Source organism: Thermobia domestica, chromosome 15 (genome assembly GCF_964235325.1).
Source record: "Thermobia domestica chromosome 15, izTheDome1.hap1.1, whole genome shotgun sequence".
Classification (NCBI taxonomy): Eukaryota; Metazoa; Arthropoda; class Insecta; order Zygentoma; family Lepismatidae; genus Thermobia; species Thermobia domestica.
In genome coordinates this window covers 151,294,728-151,314,590 of record NC_137468.1, presented here as the reverse complement: position 1 = coordinate 151,314,590, position 19,863 = coordinate 151,294,728, and the positions used below count along the sequence as shown (strand labels likewise).

At 31.9% G+C, this 19,863-nt stretch overlaps 1 protein-coding gene across 1 annotated transcript in view; it reads right to left on the bottom strand.

The window, feature by feature from the left end:
- Positions 1–1,701: 1,701 nt before the first annotated feature.
- Positions 1,702–19,863, bottom strand: part of LOC145671295 (carbonyl reductase [NADPH] 1-like) — a 212,240-nt gene continuing 194,078 nt past the window's right edge. The window contains exon 7 of the mRNA XM_081740262.1: positions 1,702–8,387. The gene's annotated coding sequence lies outside the window, so the exon portion shown is untranslated. The remainder of the gene's footprint in view (positions 8,388–19,863) is intronic.

The window sequence follows — 19,863 nt, the reverse complement described above, 5'->3', positions numbered from 1 at the left end:
TACTTATAATAAATATTGCAACGATTACATGATCTTCAATAACGCGTCACTGTCGCGCAGTAGTAGAACGTTCACCTTTTGTGTGGTTGGGTCCCTGGTTCACGCCAAATGGGTTTTGTGTTGGACAAACGCCATGTGTAGGTATTTTTTTCGCGGTTTTACCGTTTCGTTCGGTGTTCTACTTTCTTCATTCCACCATTTTGTTCACTATCATCATCACCATCTCGCTTACCCTCGGAGCATAATCATGGGACGTTAAACTAACAAATGAACAAACGATCTTGATGGAAAGAGATGGATGAAGTTTAGAACTTACAGAGGTAACAATTGAAGAGGTTTCATTGTGCACTTTCTGCGCTGCTTGTAGTAATGGAATTTAAAATTGTTATTTAAGCGTGCTTTGATTTTTGGTTTTTAGTTCAAAGTATAGCTTAGAAATAGCATATACATTCCTCTGATATAAGCTAGCAATGAAAAAGCAACCATCATTATTATTAATCCTTTAAACTCGTTCATTCGTGGCTATATGGTTAGCGTATGCACTTTTAGCGCGAGCATCCCGGGTTTGATTCTCTGTGGAGCTTATCTAGTTTGGACGCATGTTAACTGATAGGTCCATGTATCGTACAGCCTTGCTGTAACGGACACTACACCTAAATCTAACTAAGCAATATCCTGAATATACTGAAATTAACATTTTTGTATTAATAATGCGTAATTGATATCGGCACTCGTGTTTTGTAGAAGTAGGGCTTTTAATTATTTTTAAAAAAGATACATCTATTTGTTTCAATTTAACGTCACTTAGCGGTACTGAAACTACGTTAGGTCTAGGTCTACATCTGAATGTAAGATTTAGAATCATGCGAGATCTCTGGAAACCCAATCTGGACCTCCGCCGTCGCTCGTATGCTAAACATGTAGCCATCAGGGAACTTTTTAAAGTATGTTAAGTATCTAAATACACAACTGCATACAGAACTTAGTGCATCTGAGGAAATATATACAACAATAAAAGTATGTTACACTTTCATTTTCTTCAGTATATTGTTTGTATACAGCGCTAACTATATTGTTTGGTGTAATTATCTGTAGACAATAAGCAGGAAAGGACGAAACACAGAAGGGTCTCCGTTCAACCACTCTACCGTGGAGACAAAAGGCTCTCCAAACACCCACACCTTATTTCCTTATGTTATTTTAACAAGTGGAAGTAGCAATGCCACAAAAAAGGTTTCCTTAAAATATAGGAGTTTATAGGAGGCTACTATTTCGCCATATTAACTAAAATAGACGAAATATCATCTGACGTTCACCTTGTCTTCCTCCATCAAGCTGTTTTTTGATATAGGCATTACCCTCATATGTTTATTATTACAGAGTTTCACATCCAATCTAAGAAATACTTTGCCAGCTCTGTGAAGAAGCATAATAACTACAAATTGAGTTTACTTAACCTTGAGTAAATGTTTGGGGAAATCTTTACTGAACGCCCTTTGTTAATACTGTACTTACTACTTCAGAAACTTGAGGGAATACATGCATAATCGTCCACGAAATTATGGAAATAACGGAAGCCAAGTACTTCCACACAATCATATTATACTAAATTTGCCTAATCCTGATCCATTTTTACTTTGTTCATAAAACATCCAAATACTCCATTGGTACACTTTTGGATAAATTACAATAACACGTTAATACCTTTTAAAATAATTTATTATCAGAATATATGAATTGTTACAATTGAATACATTTTCCGAAACAAAAATAATAAAAAAGCAATTATAATACCAAACAATCTAAAATAATAAAACTGCGTAACATGAATTAAAATATTGTAAAACAATACACACAAATTTAATTGATTACATAATATTTTTTGCTACCTATATGTAAGATATTTCCATATATTAAAAGAAGTTTCATGCATCCTGTAGAGTATTTTTACTTTGAGATTCTTTAAAATAATAATAATAATAATAGATCTAACCCAGCGCACATCACAGCAAAAGAAGTTAGCCAACTACTAAATTCAACCACATATCTGTGGAATCAAGAAGTTTAAAATGATAATTTTTTTTATTACTATTTAAATGCAATACTTGATCACCGTAACATTAACTGAGTATTTTGTGTGTAGCTACATTCAAATCAAATGCCTTAAGTTAAATAAACGCCTAACTAAAATTCAGTGTACTTTTAAGCTATAAAGATTTGAGATTATTTACGTAGATCATACTGGTTCATCCCTCAGATCAATTGGACGGTGTTATGCATTAACTGACCAAGCGCCATTTTTCAATTTTCGAGATTTTTCCATCAGAGTAGAAGACATATAAAGAAGGTAAAAAAAAAAGTTTGAAACCCTACTATTTCCTTAAACGTTAAGGAAAAGCTATTCGACCACGCGCAAAGAACTGGATCGTAATGGTAACATGTTTGTGTTTCCTTCAATATATCAGAACCATGTTATGGCGCTTGGTCAATTAATGCATAACACCGTCCAATTTAACGTAGGTTTGTGCGAAATTGTGAGACTATAGGAATTATTCTACTATACATTATAGCTAATACAATATTTATTCTATGTTATACACAGAACAACTGCTAAAACTTTTAAAATCAACTACAACCAGTTCAATCGTACGCATTACGAGTATTTCAGCAGTCTAACAAAATAAACAAATACTGCTGGTGAATATGAAGGAAAATTAATTTAGCGAAACACATTACGAAAGTTGCAATCGTCTACGTAAAAGGCACTTTTTTTTTTTTGCATTATAGCTTAATTGGGAAGTAGAGTATTATATCGTAAACAAAGGTAAAATGCTCTAATTACTTTTCTAGAATTATAGTGAGATTTTCCCAATTAGCACAACCGACAAATCAGTTCTGATAGGAGGCAGAAGTAAGTACTATTAATTGTATATACTGACCATTTTCCATTTACTCAACTACTTTGTTTATTCAGTAACATGGAAAAACTAAGCATTCATCCATTATTTACATGCATTTTTTTTTTACAGGCACTTAAATGACGACATAACACTGAAAATTATCTTTCCCCTTATCAGTTATATGGTAATATGAAGAAAACTTTCTCATAAAAGTTCCCTTCATCTTACTGTACCATTTAATTTAGCAACAAGTCTTTTTTGAGTAAGAAATGCGACAAAGATGCAAAATGTATGTCAAAATCTACAAAACATTGGAATAAACAATCACGTAGATGAAACAGAATAGAATGCACAAAAAGAAGCTACCAAATTATTGTAGTAATGCTGGAAAATTGAGTTTGCTCGAAGAACTTCTTTTCGTCAATTAGTTTCGAATGAATTTGCAAATTGGTCATTAGACTGCAGTGCAAGAAGTCGAACTTAGAAAAAACAACAACATTAAACTCGATTTACAGTTACTGGGAAATGAATTCCTAATGACCAAGAACGTTATTAAAAAAAATAAAAAGAGGATCTGCCTATATAACAAAATCGTGAAGCCATACGTCAGTTTCGCCAGCCCCACTCTGTCCGCTCCGCCCACTAAGATCTCAGTGTTTTGAGCCAACATTCATGGTGGAAACCAAAGTAGCCTATCACGTGCCGATGTCAGTTTCTTTTTTTTTTGGGGGGGGGGCTTCATTGAGTTATTAGGATGAAGATGGATATGGGCAGTATTTTATAACATCCTCGCTAATGACAGATCACTTTTTGAACGTGACTAAATAGTAACAATTTTATTTATTTTGTGGATAGAGTACTCTCTTTTGAACCAGTCTTCTCTAAATCCATCATCTGCCTCGATCCGCACAACTTTCTAGTTAACCAATTTTCAATTGGTTAAGTTTTATTAGAGTGCGTTTTTTTTTTATCTTTGCACACTTCCCGCCAGTGTTCTTGGTTGGCTTTTAAAGTATTTTCTGCTAGCACTCACGCTTTAATCCAACAGACGTCTTATTAGGTGACATTAGTTGCCAGCCAGTCAAGCAAATTAAGTCCCTGCTACTTGGCGGGTATTTGGAGTGCTTAGTTGCCACACGCGAGCAAATGTGTTATAGTGATTTGTGACTAGTGTGGCGTTTTGCTGTGATTCCTAGCGTATTGTAACAAACAACTTAACCGTGGCGTGGCAAGAACGCGTTACAGACAGATCCATCCTTTAGAGGCAGGAAGCGTGTCAAGAAAAAAACACTTACTCTAAACCATGTTCTTGATAAGTAAGAGCAAAATTGAAACCAGTCTCTCTGTGCCTACTTTCTGCACTTGTGTATCTTAATTTTGGAATCAGGAATGGAAACAAAAATATATACAATGAATTTTTCCGGCATCTTCACAATTTCTGTTATACCGGTTCATACTCTTCAAGTTTAAATTTGCACAATTTTTTATAGAAAGGGACAAAGCGATAAATATATGTGAATTTATAAATGAACCGTCAACACACTTAAATTATCTGCTCCGTGGTGGTTCTCAAGCGAACATGGTCTTAAACTATTTGCTGAGCAAAACAATATATTCACATTAAAATACTGCATACCTGTGACAGTTTCGCCAACTAACACTTTGGCTTTATCAGACACTATCCGATCACATCAGATAGTGTCTGATGAAGTCCAAGTGTTAGTTGACGAAACTGTCACACGTATGTAGTTTTAAAAAATGTGAATACATTGTTTTGCTCAGCAAATAGTTTGTTTGTGTTTAATTATATACAAACCAAAGCTTCTACTTATGGAAAATATTACAGATGATTTCCATATACAATGGATGAGTAAAGCAATTTCTCCAAATATCAAATTTTCGACTTCAAACAACACGTCATTGCTAGGTGAACAAAGCATAAAAACATACACACACACACATATATATATATATATATATATATATATATATATATATATATAATTAATGTCAACCTACACATTTACTCAGTATTCCTTTATATAAAAGAATCAAACTTTACAACTCAGAGAATATATCTATTTGTACAATACTAGAAGCAATAAACTCATAAATGAGGCACCTAATACCAAAATTCGCCACATCTATTTAGCTTAGTTTCGAGTAACATATTTGAACTAGTTTATTAGTATGATATACTAAGCGTTTGAAATACATAAGTCAATTTCGGCAAAAAATGAATTTGGCGACTTTTGATACTAGGCGACTCAAATGTCCCATATCAATGACTGTCCAAATCGTTAAATAGTAATGAGACACTCGGAATAAAACTGTATAACAAGTTGCCTACAACACTAACAAATGAACAAATAGATAGATTCAAAAGTAAGTTGTACAATTGGTTAGTTGCAACGCCCTTTTACTCTTTACTAGAGCATTTCAAATGTTCAATAGAAATGTAACTTATTTCCTAATTTCGTGCTGAGCTAGTATTTAGTATACATATCGTTATTGTCACTCATTTTATTATGTCATTATCAATTTAGTTATAGATTATTATTCATTTATGCTTATATACCAATGTTATATCACATTTTGACGTCTATTGCGATGCATAACATTCACTATTGTTATTAAGCTAATGCAAAAGACTACCACTGTAAGTTCCGTACATAGCTCATGTGTTTGGAACCTACCGAAAACAAATATCGGAAGCACGCGGAAATACGTCGTACTTATCCATGATTTAAATAGACGTTATAATAAAGAACACTACTGCTTTAAATAAAAACACATTAAAAATTCTATCACGTTATTTTCGAAACATTTTTAAGATTAAAAATTGAGTTAAACTACTTCTACTTCAGATGATTAAGAACAGGATAAAATTACACTAAAAGAGCATCTTTCTCTATCGATTAGTTAATATCTATTGTGAAAACAGACTATATTGAGTATTCGACTTCTTTTATCATTTGCTTTATTCTTATGATTATCATTACATCTCTGTATACAGCAATACAACAAACAAGATTTCAATCATCAAATCCTACACGTGGTTACAACAATGTCCCTTAAAAGAAAGCCACGTGGACAGGTTTTGTTTTGAATAAGACAGCTCAGTTTTTTTAAATACATTTCTTTTTTAAAAAAGCTCTGTATTCTCATTAACGTATCAAGTTAAAGATTATTTTTCTAGTGGGTCAAAACACCACAGTCATATTCTTTCCAAAATTTCATTACAACTACTAGAACTTCCTCTCGAATTCTTCTTGATAATTATTTTATTTACAAAGAAAATCGAATAACTCACCTTCACGACATATTCGCATCGATAACCAGGATTTGAAGAAATTTAAAGTTAAAAACTATTTTCTGATAAAAACTATTCCTAATTTTATTCAATATTTGACAGAAGCCATCTAGTTATTAGAGAACTACGTTTACATCCATTTTTGCCATTCAAAACTATGTATAGTAGAGCATAGGCAAGAAAACGGACCGAAGGTAATTGGAAGAATACATTGAAATCTTTCACTTTTACATACCACAGTTGTGTTGTGTAAGCTAAAAGAGACTGAAGATAAGAATGAAAGTGGGAAGAAACGAGGAAACCCACGCACACGGGTGTTTGCGACTAGGATATTGTAGTCAGAAATTAGACTGCCAAATAGACACACATGTTACTTAAAACTTTAAAAGCTATTTCTTATTCAATATCACGCCTCTGCGAATAGTCGCCACAGTGCAATGATCGCCAAAAAGTCGATCGCGATCTACTACTGTAGTTACTCGCGGGGACATTTTCAGTAGATGGCCTTAACGCTCCGGTTGGCTAACCTTGAGCTGACGCCAGCGACAGGAGGCGCTGACAACAACTGCTGCTTATTTCTTCTGCGCAACTGCCGTTGTCAGCCTTATCTCACAGTTCATTGGATACGTGTGGGGATTGTGCACGTTGTTTTTCGTGTGTTTATTAGACATTTGTTAACGTGAATAGTTTGATTTTATATTTACTAGAAATGAAAGTTTATAAGCAATAAAGAACAAACAAGATTTTTTTAAAAAGTTCTTAGTTGTTTTGGTTGGTAGCTCACAGTAGGATTTAAAAACTGTACGGCAGTTTAGAAGCTTCGTAAGTTTGGCGACCACTGCTGTAAACACTGGTAAGTACACTACAGCTGATATTACACCATTCTTAAATATTTGATGAAATTGACGAGAATGCAGTTTTTGCTGAGTTGAGAAGTTTGCCTTATGCTGTACTAGATGAATTAAAAGAACTTATGAACTTTGAATTAGATTAAGAAATGACATACTTTGCTACAAATAAGGTTTCGCCAATGATTTTCCGTTCTTAGATATACATTTCTTTTTTTAAAAAAAATGAATGTATCATTTCAATTTAGAACCAGAAAGAATATTCTCCAATGTGACTGATGAACACGGAATCACCTTTGAAACAAAAGCCTACATTTCCATGTCTATCGCAAGAGCTTACAAAAAAAGTTAAACTACTGTATCTTTCAAGTAACACTGCAAACGACAAAAAAGTGTCATGAACGAAAAATTACAAAGCAGTAATTATTTACAATGAAAAAAAATAATTACATGCAAACGGAGTTTCCTGTTAATTTAGATTTATTTTTATTTTTAGTGTTGTCTATTGAAAAGACAGCTGTTAAGTGTCACTTGTGATGTAAGCAAAGCTAAAATAATTGTGTGAAATTAACTGTGTTCCAAACGTGTTCATCTATACAAACAACTGCTCTTAATTACTTAAGATCTACAAGTTCAAAATCTCTCCTTAAAACATACTTGTAGTAACTGCTCTGTATTTCAAATTTTCTTTTATAGTAATCTCGTAGTTATTATAGCTAACAAAAAGCTTCATAGTTATCGTAGCCTTAAAAAAAATAGCATGCATACATGTACACTCCTGTCCAAAATGTCGCATATCTATAAGTATGTTGTTGTAGGAATTTCATAACGAATTCGCCCGGTTTCTTATAATAATAGTATGTGTATAATCGGCAGACATGTATGTGGCAAATTTTGTCAAAAGAGCATTTAATAAGAATAAAACGAAAATAAAATTTTCTTGTCCATTTTAATTATTCTAATTTTCGTACTTATAATTCTTTTTCTATGAAATTTACGACAGATATACATTTCCCGATTATACACATAACAGTATTAAAAGTACCCTGTAACATCATTATCAAATTATATTTTCACAACAAGAAAGTTATAGATATGCGACAATCATTTTGCACATGAGTGTACCTTAAGAAGAAAACTGAACTTTTTGACTTTAGGAACACCACTAAGCTTACTACTCTAGGATGTGATGCACACGAAGAACTGTATGTAGATCCACACCAGCAGTGGATTCCAGCTCAATAAGCAGAATTCCATCCCACAAAACACTCAAGGACGTCGTCCAAAAATACAATTTAGTTGAGTCTGACAAGTACAAAAGCCAACCTTCAAAAACAAATCAAAATACGAAACATTTATTAAGACTGATACAAATCATTAAGCTAGAGATGACATCCTTCAAGAAGTGTATTTATAAAGCTCTAATACTTAAATTAAGGATTATTTAATGGTGAATTTATCATTTTTATTAATGTTAGAGTTTGTATTATAATGCATTAATGTTAGAGTTTGTATTATAATGCATATAAATCTCTGTTAGTTGTGGACAAGTTTGCATATTGTTTAGTTTAGAAAATAATAGTTTAAAAGGGCACTTTTCAAAATACGTACACCCTCCATTCCAAAAGAATCCGAACGTTTAAAAAAAAACAAAAAAGCAAAGTACATTTTGGAACAAATCATTTTTATTAATCAATGTATTCCCCTTCTGCATCGATACACATATTTGCACGCTCCAACAAGTTGTCAAACGACTTCTCCATGTCCTTTATTGGAATGGTCTTTAGGACGGCGGTCGTCGCCTTCTCAATGGCATCAATCGATGCGTGCCACTTTCCTTTCATCACCAAATGCAGTTTCGGGAACAGATAGAAATCGCACGGAGCGAGATCTGGTGAATAGGGCGGATGATGCAACCGAATAATGTGATTTTTGACCAAAAATTCAGTTACAAGTCGCGAACGATGTGATGGTGCATTATCGTCCAAGAGAGTCCAACTGCCGATTTCGCGATATTCGGGCCAAATACGACGAATTCTTGCCAGCAAACGCTTCATGACGCCCAAGTAAAACTCTCCAGTGACTGTCTGGCCGGACTGAACAAATTCTTTGTGGATAATTCCTTTTGAATCGTAAAAACAAATCAGCATCACCTTAACCTTTGACTTCACCAAGCGACTTTTTTTGGGTGTTCCTTCATCCGGCGCTCTCTATTCAGCACTTTGCCGCTTTGTTTCGGGCTCATATTCAAAACACCACGTCTCGTCACCAGTTACAATCGATTTCAAGAAGTTTCGATCCTGCCGAGCACTTTTAACGATGTCTTTGCAATGCGCAATTCGATCAACTTTTTGGTCTTCGGTGAGTTTGTGTGGTACAAACCGCGAATTAACCTTCTTAAGGCCCAAAACTTCGGTCAAAATGCGGTATGCGGTTGTTTGAGGAATGCCTAATTCCATTTCAATAACTTTCACCGACGATTTTTTGTTATGTTTGATGAATTCACGCACTTTTTCGATGTTTTCTTCCGATAATCCGATTCTGGGACGGCCTGATCTTTCGTCATCATCCAGCGTCTCTCTACCCGATTTGAATCGCCTGAACCACTCGTAAACTTGCGTACGGGATAGACACTCATCACCATATGCATTTTGTAGCATTTGGTGCGTTTCACTAAAAGTTTTACCCAGTTTAACACAAAACTCAATTGCAGCTTGTTGTTTGAAACTCATTTTCCGACCGATGTACACAACACACTGACAGTTGAAACTCAATAACTTTGTTGCCGTGTATCCAAATGTCATGACATTTATACCAGTTGTCAATGAGGGACTACGCCATCTACAGGTAAAATATTACAACAGATGGCACTAGTGGTACTATTTGTTTTCAAAAGTTCGGTTTCTTTTGGAATGGAGGGTGTATATACAGGATTTTTGAGAAGTCGTGTACCTCCAAGTTTCTCAAAACAATTTTAGTTCTGATACTGGTAACTCCTTCCATGCTCACAGCTACCACTGTGTGGTATACCTGCTCTCAAGCACTGTGTTATGCCTGCGTTCATGCTCACATGAAGTATTTCGGTCGTGGAGAAATGATTTATGTAAGTGGTTGCAGTTATACAGCTGACGAACGGTTAGTGGCATGTTGTGCGCACGCATGAACGGCAACACATAAGCAAGCAATGACGCACGTAATGATTGTATTTAACACTGATTTGGCAACGATCGGCCTTATAAAGCAACCAGTAGTTAGTAACTTAAATGTACTCGTATGTTATGAAGGATTCAGACAATGCCTTTTTATGACTAGGTATTTTCGTTGTTAGAGAGCAAATTTTCTATTATATTAAATGATAGTGTATTAGAAAGGTTATCAAGTGTACACATTAAGATAATAATTTGATTTTTACGATTCCTTTGGACTTTTAATCTTGTATTATGCATTTATGGGTTAACGGAATTGGCTTATTTATTGATGTTCTGTGACTGCGAAAATCACTTTATTATATATGTTAAATCAGATAAGGATCAATTCGTATTTATTTTAAATCTAAGATTCAGAATAATAAATTTTATAGCTTTGTTTTCATTGTGGCAGTATTCAACACACAAAAAAATGTTACAAAAAGAGTAAGTCCAAATTACTAACTCTTGCGCTGTGTACTTATGCATTCAGAAACACACGCCTCGATTGACTGATTCCTGGTATTCAAATCAACCCGCCCTCTTCCTCCTCTCCTTGTCTAAGCCCGTCTATGTAACGTAATATACTCTTTCAACTCAGATGAAAAACAGGAACATTTTTAAGGGCTTTATAGCTATAAAACAGTCTCTCTCAGTCAGTAGGCTTAGACCTAAATGTAACCAAAACTGGGGGAGGTAAACACAATAGAAACCTTTTGTATTCATAACAGAGAAGCACCAGAGGGTCGCCCTGCAGACAATGGGTAGATAGTATAGTTGTATAGAAATACACTATTGTTTAAATGACATATGATGACAGGTAATGGCTGGTGTACTATTGTATGTATAGAAGTTACACAAAAGAGAATAATAAAAGATGTTAAAGTTGAAAAGATAAATGATTTTAAAAAAACCTTGGAAACTTGTTGAACAATGTGAAGCTTATTATAAAGAATAATAAAAGAGAAACCTTGCAGGTGTATCTTTTAAAATAATAAAAGAGAAACCATGGGAAAATTAATGAACAAGGGTATAAAGAAGTAATAGAACTATAGAATACTTTGCATGTGTATGTAAAGAATAATAAAAGAGAAACCTTGCAGGTGTATGTTTTAAAATAATAAAAAGAGAAACCTTGGAAACTTGTTGAACAATGTGAAACTTGTTATAAAGAAATAATAGAACTATAGATTACTTTGCAGGTGTATGTAAAGAGAAACCTTGCAGCTGTATGCGTTAAAGAATATTAATTTAGGTGACGAACAATAGCGGATTGTTATAAAGAAAAATAAAAAACTTTTTAACCGGGCGGTGGCGGAAACGCGAACGCGGCGCGGGGGGCGTGAACGGTTGGGCGCGGATGGTAATAAACTTGAAAATGAAGTAAAAGAAAGGATGATTTACCTTGAACGTATATATGAAAAGAATTTTGGGATTTTTGTTTTGTTAGTGCAAAGAACAGTTTTTATGTTTTTGTATTGTGTTATTAACATGTTTAAATATTGTTTTGAAAATGAATAGGTGAGTTGTATGAACTTGATGGTACTGGAGGACGCCATTTTGTTTGAACTGTTTAAATACGGGAGTTTTGGAAAATGTATGTATTTTAGCTATGGCTGCTATACAGAAAGAAGATTTCGTGTATGCGGATGAAGAGACGCTGTTTTCTCCGCCGTGTGTGGAGAATAACCCGAAGACCGACAATAGCAATTTATCGGTAAACGGCAGAGCAGACTCTCCAGAGAGTGTAAAAACTATTTATTTATCATCTTCGGATGATGATGATAATGATATTGAAGAAGATGAAGAATTTGTGGGAGGATCACCATCCTTATTATCGAGGACATCAAGGTTTTGGAGTTTGAATTGCCGCTGTAATAATTATAAAGTGGACACGAAGTGCATTGTGAAATCGATTAAAGAGTGGGAAACAGATAAAATGTTAATTTGTAGCGGATGTTATGAAAGTGTAGACAATCAAATGGCCGATGAGTGTTTATTCATGACTGATGAAGAATTGGTGGAACGTGCCATTTTAACTTTAATAGAAGTTGAAGAACTGTTTTATACATATGCCAAATCGCATATAATAGGCATATGTACTCAAGAATTGTTTTATGAATTATACTATGATTTGGTTGAAGAAAGGGATAAGACATATTTAACTGACGTAATTGAAATTTTTAGAATGAAAGACAGAAAACATGTGTGAACTGATCTACAGATGAAAACTGAACTTTGTGTTTGTGTTTGTGTAAAGACATAAAAGTGAAAGAAAGAATTAAATTTTAAACTTTTAACTATATATGTATACATATTACGTATTTTGAAAATTTTGTGTAACATGTAGTGAAGAACATATTAGTGAAGTTTGTGTTTTAAAAACTATAAGTGCATACTTACGTTTTAATAATAATATTTCTTGTGAACAATGTTTATTTCATCATGATATTGGAACTTTTGCTGTAGAATATTTATCCAATGATATAACTTTGAATGATTTATTAGAAGAACATCATAGTGAAATTTTAAGTATAAACTTTACACGCAAAACGCGTGAACACCGAATTTGTTGTTACGTTTTTTTGTTAGAAAACAAGATGCAACCTTTTATTGTAAAGATGCAGAAAAATCACTTGGATTAAAAATATTTTTGTAATATTTAAAATTTTTTATAACATTAATTGTATTGTATACAAAGAAGAAATAATAATTATTATTTTATGTATTGATTGATAACATTAAGTTTTTTTTGTTAATGTAATTTTATTGTATTTTGATGAAAATATAAACTTTTGCATTATAATTTTTATTGTTTTTCTTTTTAAAATGGTTAATGAAATAAATAATTAGAAAAATTTGAAAATGATTGCAAGTGACATATGTTTGATATTTATTTTCGTTTGCATTTACTTATATTATTTCACAATTAGTATTGTTTCACACGTTTGCATTTTTTTAATTTTTCATAATATTATTTTACATTTTAAGAAAGTATTTAAAGATAAATACAAATAATAATAAAATATATACGTATATAAAAGCTTAATACTTAAATAATTTATGTTAAAAAGAAATGTTTTTTGAAAATACTAAATTACTTGAACACTTTGTATTACCGTGTTAAAAATTGCAAAGGAAACTTTACATTAGTATTCTATTGTTTGTTTTGGAAAAACTTATGTTAAAAAGTGTGACTACGAATATTTTTTTGTTTTATTTAAGTAACACGATATGTAGGAAATGTTGGGGAATTTGTTTTACTAACTAATTTTTTATTTTTAAAGTTACGTATTATTAACAGAATTGTTTTACGAAAAGTATTTATTTAACCTTGCGTAATAAATTACACGAACATGTGTGAACTAATAAAATTGATTTGAAAATAATAAAATGTGCAAAACATATATTAATATTTATTGTTTTGGATATACAATTTTACTTTGTTTTGATGTTAGTATACTTTAAAAATACATGTAAACATACATACATACCTGCATAATGAAAAGTAAAAACATATCTTGCAGTTGGAAGCTTTGGTAACCAATGGAAACTATGTTTACCAATAGCGAGTAAAATACCAACTTATAACACGCATGCGCATTCGTTAAAAGTTTATACGCATGCGCAAATTTATTTATGTATACACAGGAACAATACTTAAATAGTATAGTATTTGTGAAGATGTGTAGTAGAGAAGTATACCAATCCGAGTATATTTCGCCACGAGAGAAAGAACTTAAACTTGTTAATAGGAAGAAAGTTATTTGTGAAGTGAAATTATTATATCCTAATGAAGAACATTGTAATTCGTTTAGAAGATTTTATCGAAATGATGAAATACAATTTGAAAAAGTGTATCCTAATACACATATTGAAATTCGTGAATTAGATATTGTAAACTGTAAGTGCAATCGCTTAAAGTAAGTTGTGCATAAAAGAACTTTTTGAAAATTATAAACTGAATGAACCACTACTTTGTTCTGCATGTTCATTAAGAATACCAGATGAGCGCCTTCATTTATGTTTATTAGCATATAATAATCGATTGAAACGTGCTGTGTGGGAATTTGTAATTAAGAAGACAACTCGTGACATAGTGTTTACACTGTATTTGAAGAAACATTGTTTAGACGATAATTACAAACAAAACAAAACGCTTTTAAATAGATTTAATTTATCATATGAATCACTCACATTTTGTGATACTTATATTTCTGAGTTAGTGGAAGTGTTTTTAAAAAGTGACAAAAATGCCTACAGGAATCAGACCATGTCTGTATAATTGTACTTCTTTTTTGTGAATGAACAGTGCGTGTTGGATTGTATTTCAAGATGGAAACCAGAATATAAACTTGTATGTGAAGGGTGTTTCAAAAACTCTCATATTATAGAACACCATGATTGTATTACTGGTGACTATGAAATGATGTGCTTTAATGCGTGGCGTGTTATGGTACGAGGGCGTACTTTTGATGAACTGTATGAAATTTTTTCATCATATCATGATATTGAAATAGATGATTGGACCTTTATTTATATGTTATATAATATTTTATTAAACAAAAGTTATGTTGATTTAATTACAGAGCTTTTCTTAGAAAAAGATTTTGCTTACAATTTTTATAATTTTTAATTTGTTTGATGTGTTAGTGAAATAAGTAAACGAAGTAAAAGTTATACATTGTAAATACAATAAATTTGAAAACAATACTTATTATAATTTGAAATAGAAAATTTTAGTATGATGAAATTGTTTACATGTACATGAATTTAAAATTAAAATAGAATATAATATTACATATTTATTTATATGTAATCAGTTTTAAATTATGTGAAAAATAAAAGTATTTTTGTTATTTTTTATTTGTTTTTTAAATACCTAGTTCGTAATTTTTGTACGCACAAATAGTTTGTAATGTTATGTGCAAACGGATTTAGTTGTAATTTTGCATGCATTGGAATTTTATCTTGCATTATTTTATAATTGTGTACTAAATCAAATTACATAATTATTTTAAAAAAATGAAATAACATTTGTAAAGAAAAAAAAGAATAAAATAATCATGTTTGAAATACATAGAAAAAAACTTTTCAAAGGAAAGTAGAAAAGAACTATTGTTTATATTAATACTTTAATATGATAAGAAGAAATTTTTAACATCGAGTGTTTTTAGTATACGCAAATATTGTTAGGACAAGTTTTTTTACAATAACTTTTTTATTACGTAAGAGAATAATTATTAATGAAAAAATAAGAAAGAATGTTTACAAAAAGTTTATGGAAAACTGTATTATGAACGTTATTGGTTTATGCTATTGACATTTTCGTTAACAGTATATTTCAATATTTCCTTAAAAGTATAACACTAGTGAAAACAAAAAAGATTTTTTTAGTAAACATATACTACAAATGCCAAAAGTTATAAAGTTGAAATTGCATACTACACAGTAATAAAAATACTGAAAAAAGTATTGATCATTTGGTACCTAAAGATAATTTTCATGGTGGAATGTTTTAATGCGTTGTACGAATGTACCAGCGAAGAGTTTGTGGCATATTATATTACCAGTTTTTACCCCTGGGTGATGGCACGTAAGCCATTGCCTATAGGTAAACCTATAATATACAAGGGGTCTGACTTTCCACAAGTGCAAAGTATTCATGGATTAGTTAAATGTACCTCCGAAAGACTTATATTTTCCAATTTTACCATATACATGTAATGAACCCCTTTTGTTTGGGTTATGGAACAAAGTGACAACAAGTGCATGCATAATGATACTGAGCGTGTTCTTACTGGTACATACTGTACTCCTGAACTTCATATGGCTTTACATCTCGGATACAAAATTCTGCAAATTATTGAGATTTGGGAATTCAAATTATCTGGATTAGAAGATAATCTGTTTAAAGATTATGTCAATTCCTTCTTAAAAATGAAACAGGAGTCTTCAGGATTTCCTAGCTGGTGCAAAACTAAACAAGATCAAGAAAAATATATTGCAGACTATTATGAACATGAATGCATTCAGTTAACGGAAAATAACATTCAATCAAATCCTGGTCTAAGATATATTTCCAAAATATTTCTCAATTCCTTATATGAAAAATGGGGACAGCGAACAGATTTATCTCAATCTGTAATTGTAGATACTCCAGAAAAATTTTTGTTATCTATGGGCACCACAATATGAGGTACAAACTGTATTGCCTATTGGAGAGCGACATCTCATTCTATCATATAAGAACATTGAAAACAAAAACAAACCTTGGAAATTTTCCAATGTTGTCCTTGCAGCCTTCATCACCTCTTGGGCGCGTCTAAAACTTTACGAATTAGTAACAGCTATAGATCCTGATCGTGTATTGTACTGCGACACTGATAGTATTATGTTTGTACAACCATGTAATGAAAAGCCTTCACTTTCTTTGGGTTCCTATTTAGATCAGTTAACTAATGAAGTTCCTGATGGGTGGGAAATTGATGCCTTTATAGGCTTAGGGCCAAAAAATTATGCGTATAGAATGAAAGAAGTTCAAACAGGGAAAGTAGATTATGTATTTAAAATTAGAGGAATAACTTTAAATCATCGTACACGACAAGAAATTAACTTTGTTCATTTTTATCAACTAGTTCGAGATAAAGCTGAGAAAAAACAGTTACACAATCCAGGAAAAATTGTTCGTAAGCCTGGGTTTGTCATCGTATCCAAGTTTGAAACTAAAACACATCAGAAAGTTCAAAATAAAAGACGACGATTAAATCATAACAGTATTACTGAATATAGAACATTGCCATATGGTTATCAAAGTATTAAGTGCGTGAAATGATTGGTATTCTGTATATATGTAAATAGTAGACTGTGTAAAGGTATCATGATGTCATATCATCAAATATGTCCATAAGTTTTCACAAGACCTATCTGTTGGTACTTCTACGTATATATAATGTAAATATGTCAATAAGTTATTAAGAATATTCTAAGTATAGTAAATATCTTATTTAAATATAACTATATATGTATATCAATATGCCAATATTGGAAAATACAATATTGTAGACTATATAAATACAATAAAGCGTTACAATTTATAATAATATGTTTTATTTCTCCAAACAAATATTCATATAATACGAAGTATATGTATTCTATATAAGATAAAGGAAGAATACGTATGCTTCATATAAGGTTATTTATACGTATTTTATGTTCCTACAATAAATTATCCCAAGTTGGAAACCATAATGATGGCATAATGTCTTCTATAAGGTGAACAAACATCTTAGAAGTAAGTAAAGGTATCAATAAATTGTCATTAGAATACTGTAGTGAAAAGATATCTATATGTAAATGGCTTATAGCACACTGATTTTGTTTGTGCTTCAAATACCATTACATCTTTGGCATGCTCACACATTTTAGTATTTTTCGGAACATAGTTCCTCGGAGATTGCTTAGCAAGCGATCCAATGAATATTACGAGAGGTTAAATAAATAAGGAGCTTGCTTAGCAAGCGATCCAATGAATATTACGAGATGTTAAATAAATAATGAGTTTGCACAGCAATTTAAATACGATCACACTCTATGAGTGTTCTATTAAAAAGATAAGCACCTAAAATTGTTTCAAGTGTTACAAACTTTAATAGTGCATTTACAAATTACATCATATTGTGTAATATCAGTGTTACTAATTTAAAATATGTTAAAGCACCTGCGTACGATATTACAAAACCAAATGCCTTTGGGTACAAGATTACAAAACGAAATGCCTTTGGGTACGAGATTACAAAACGAAATGTGTTTGGGTACGAGACTGCAAAAACTAAATGCCTTTGTGTACAAGATTACAAATTGTGTTGTAGCCTATACAAGTAGTAGTGTTATATTCCGTGTTAACATTATAATTATTATTTTCGACGGCAAATCATAATACATTTTTATGTTTATGTTCGGTTAAGTTCGGAACCATTCGTGTAATACATGTATAATCATGTACACAAATTGTAAATAAACTCTTATGTTCGGCAATGTTCGGGAAACTTTGGTTAAGTTCGTAAAACTTCGGTTAAGTTCGTGTTAACTTGTTTAAATTTCCAATTATTATTGTTTTAAAAATAACATTTACTACATTAATTGTAAATATTTTCAGTTATACATATTATTAATACAAAAAAAACACATTAAAATCCAACCGCCATCTTTGTTTTTTGAAATAACGCCATCTGTACACATAACATTCACATTAGTGTGTATAAGACTGTGCGTGTGTGTACATGTACCATAGCAAGTTAACGACTGTTGTTTGTTTTTATAACCGGCAATACCCCGCGCAGTTTCCGGGCGGCAATATTTTACGCGTCCCGCGTCGCGAAAACTTATTTTTTCGGGCGCAAATACCGCGCGGCGCGCACCGGTAGCGGTAAAAAACGCGCGGCGCGCACCGGTCGCGGTAAAAACGCGCAAAAATGGTATTTATTTTAGTAATATTATTCATTTTATCTATTTATATAAAAATATATCCTTTAATAAGCATATTTCCAAAGTTTCAAAAAAAAATCGACGCCATATTGTTTATGCAAATTCATTAAATTTTTATTTTAAAGTTACATTGTTCTAATCTGTATAGTAGTGTTCGTTAGGTCCTAACGATTAAGAAAATACCTTTTTTTTACTTTCTACGACCAATAGTTTGGCGTAAAAAACCAAAAATGTAATGGGACACCCCTTACATAGCGAGCCGCCACTGTTACCCCCCACAAAAAAATTGTTCAAATTTATCATGTAAGGTGTCTTCCTATATAGATTTTGACCTGATAAATCGATTTCTGTAATCCATTTTGTCGTACGATGAATAGTTTACGAAATATGATCATTTAAAGTTATTTTAAAGTTACAATGTTCTAATCTGTATAGTAGTGTTCGTTAGGTCCTAGCAATTAAGAAAATACCTTTCTTTTGTTTCTACGACCAATAGTTTGCCGTAAAAAGCCAAAAATGTAATGGGACACCCCTTACATAGCGAGCCGCCACTGTTAGCCCCCCAAAAAATTGTTTATCATGTAAGGTGTCTTTCTATATAGATTTTGACCTGAAAAACCGATTTCTGTTGCCCATTTTGTTCTACCATTAATCGTTTAGGAGTTACACCCATTTAAAATTATTTTAAAGTTACAATGTTCTAATCTGTATAGTAGTGTTCCTTAGGTCCTAACGATTAAGAAAATACTTTTCTTTACTTTCTACGACCAATAGTTTGCCGTAAAAAGCGAAAAAATAAAAAACTGTACTTTTTGAACACCCGGTATATAAATTTGAAAAAAATAAAAAGTGTTCAAGTTTATCATGTAGCGTGTCTTTCTATATAGATTTTGACCTGACAAATCGATTTCTGTAGTCCATTTTCACCTACGATCAACCGTTTACGAGTTACACCCATTTAATATTATTTTAAAGTTACATTGTCCTAATCTGTATAGTAGTGTTCGTTAGGTCCTAGCAATTAAGAAAATACTTTTCTTTTCTTTCTACGACCAATAGTTTGCCGTAAAAAGCCAAAAATGTAAAATGTACTTTTGAACACACCTCGTATAAATTCCAAAAAATAAAAA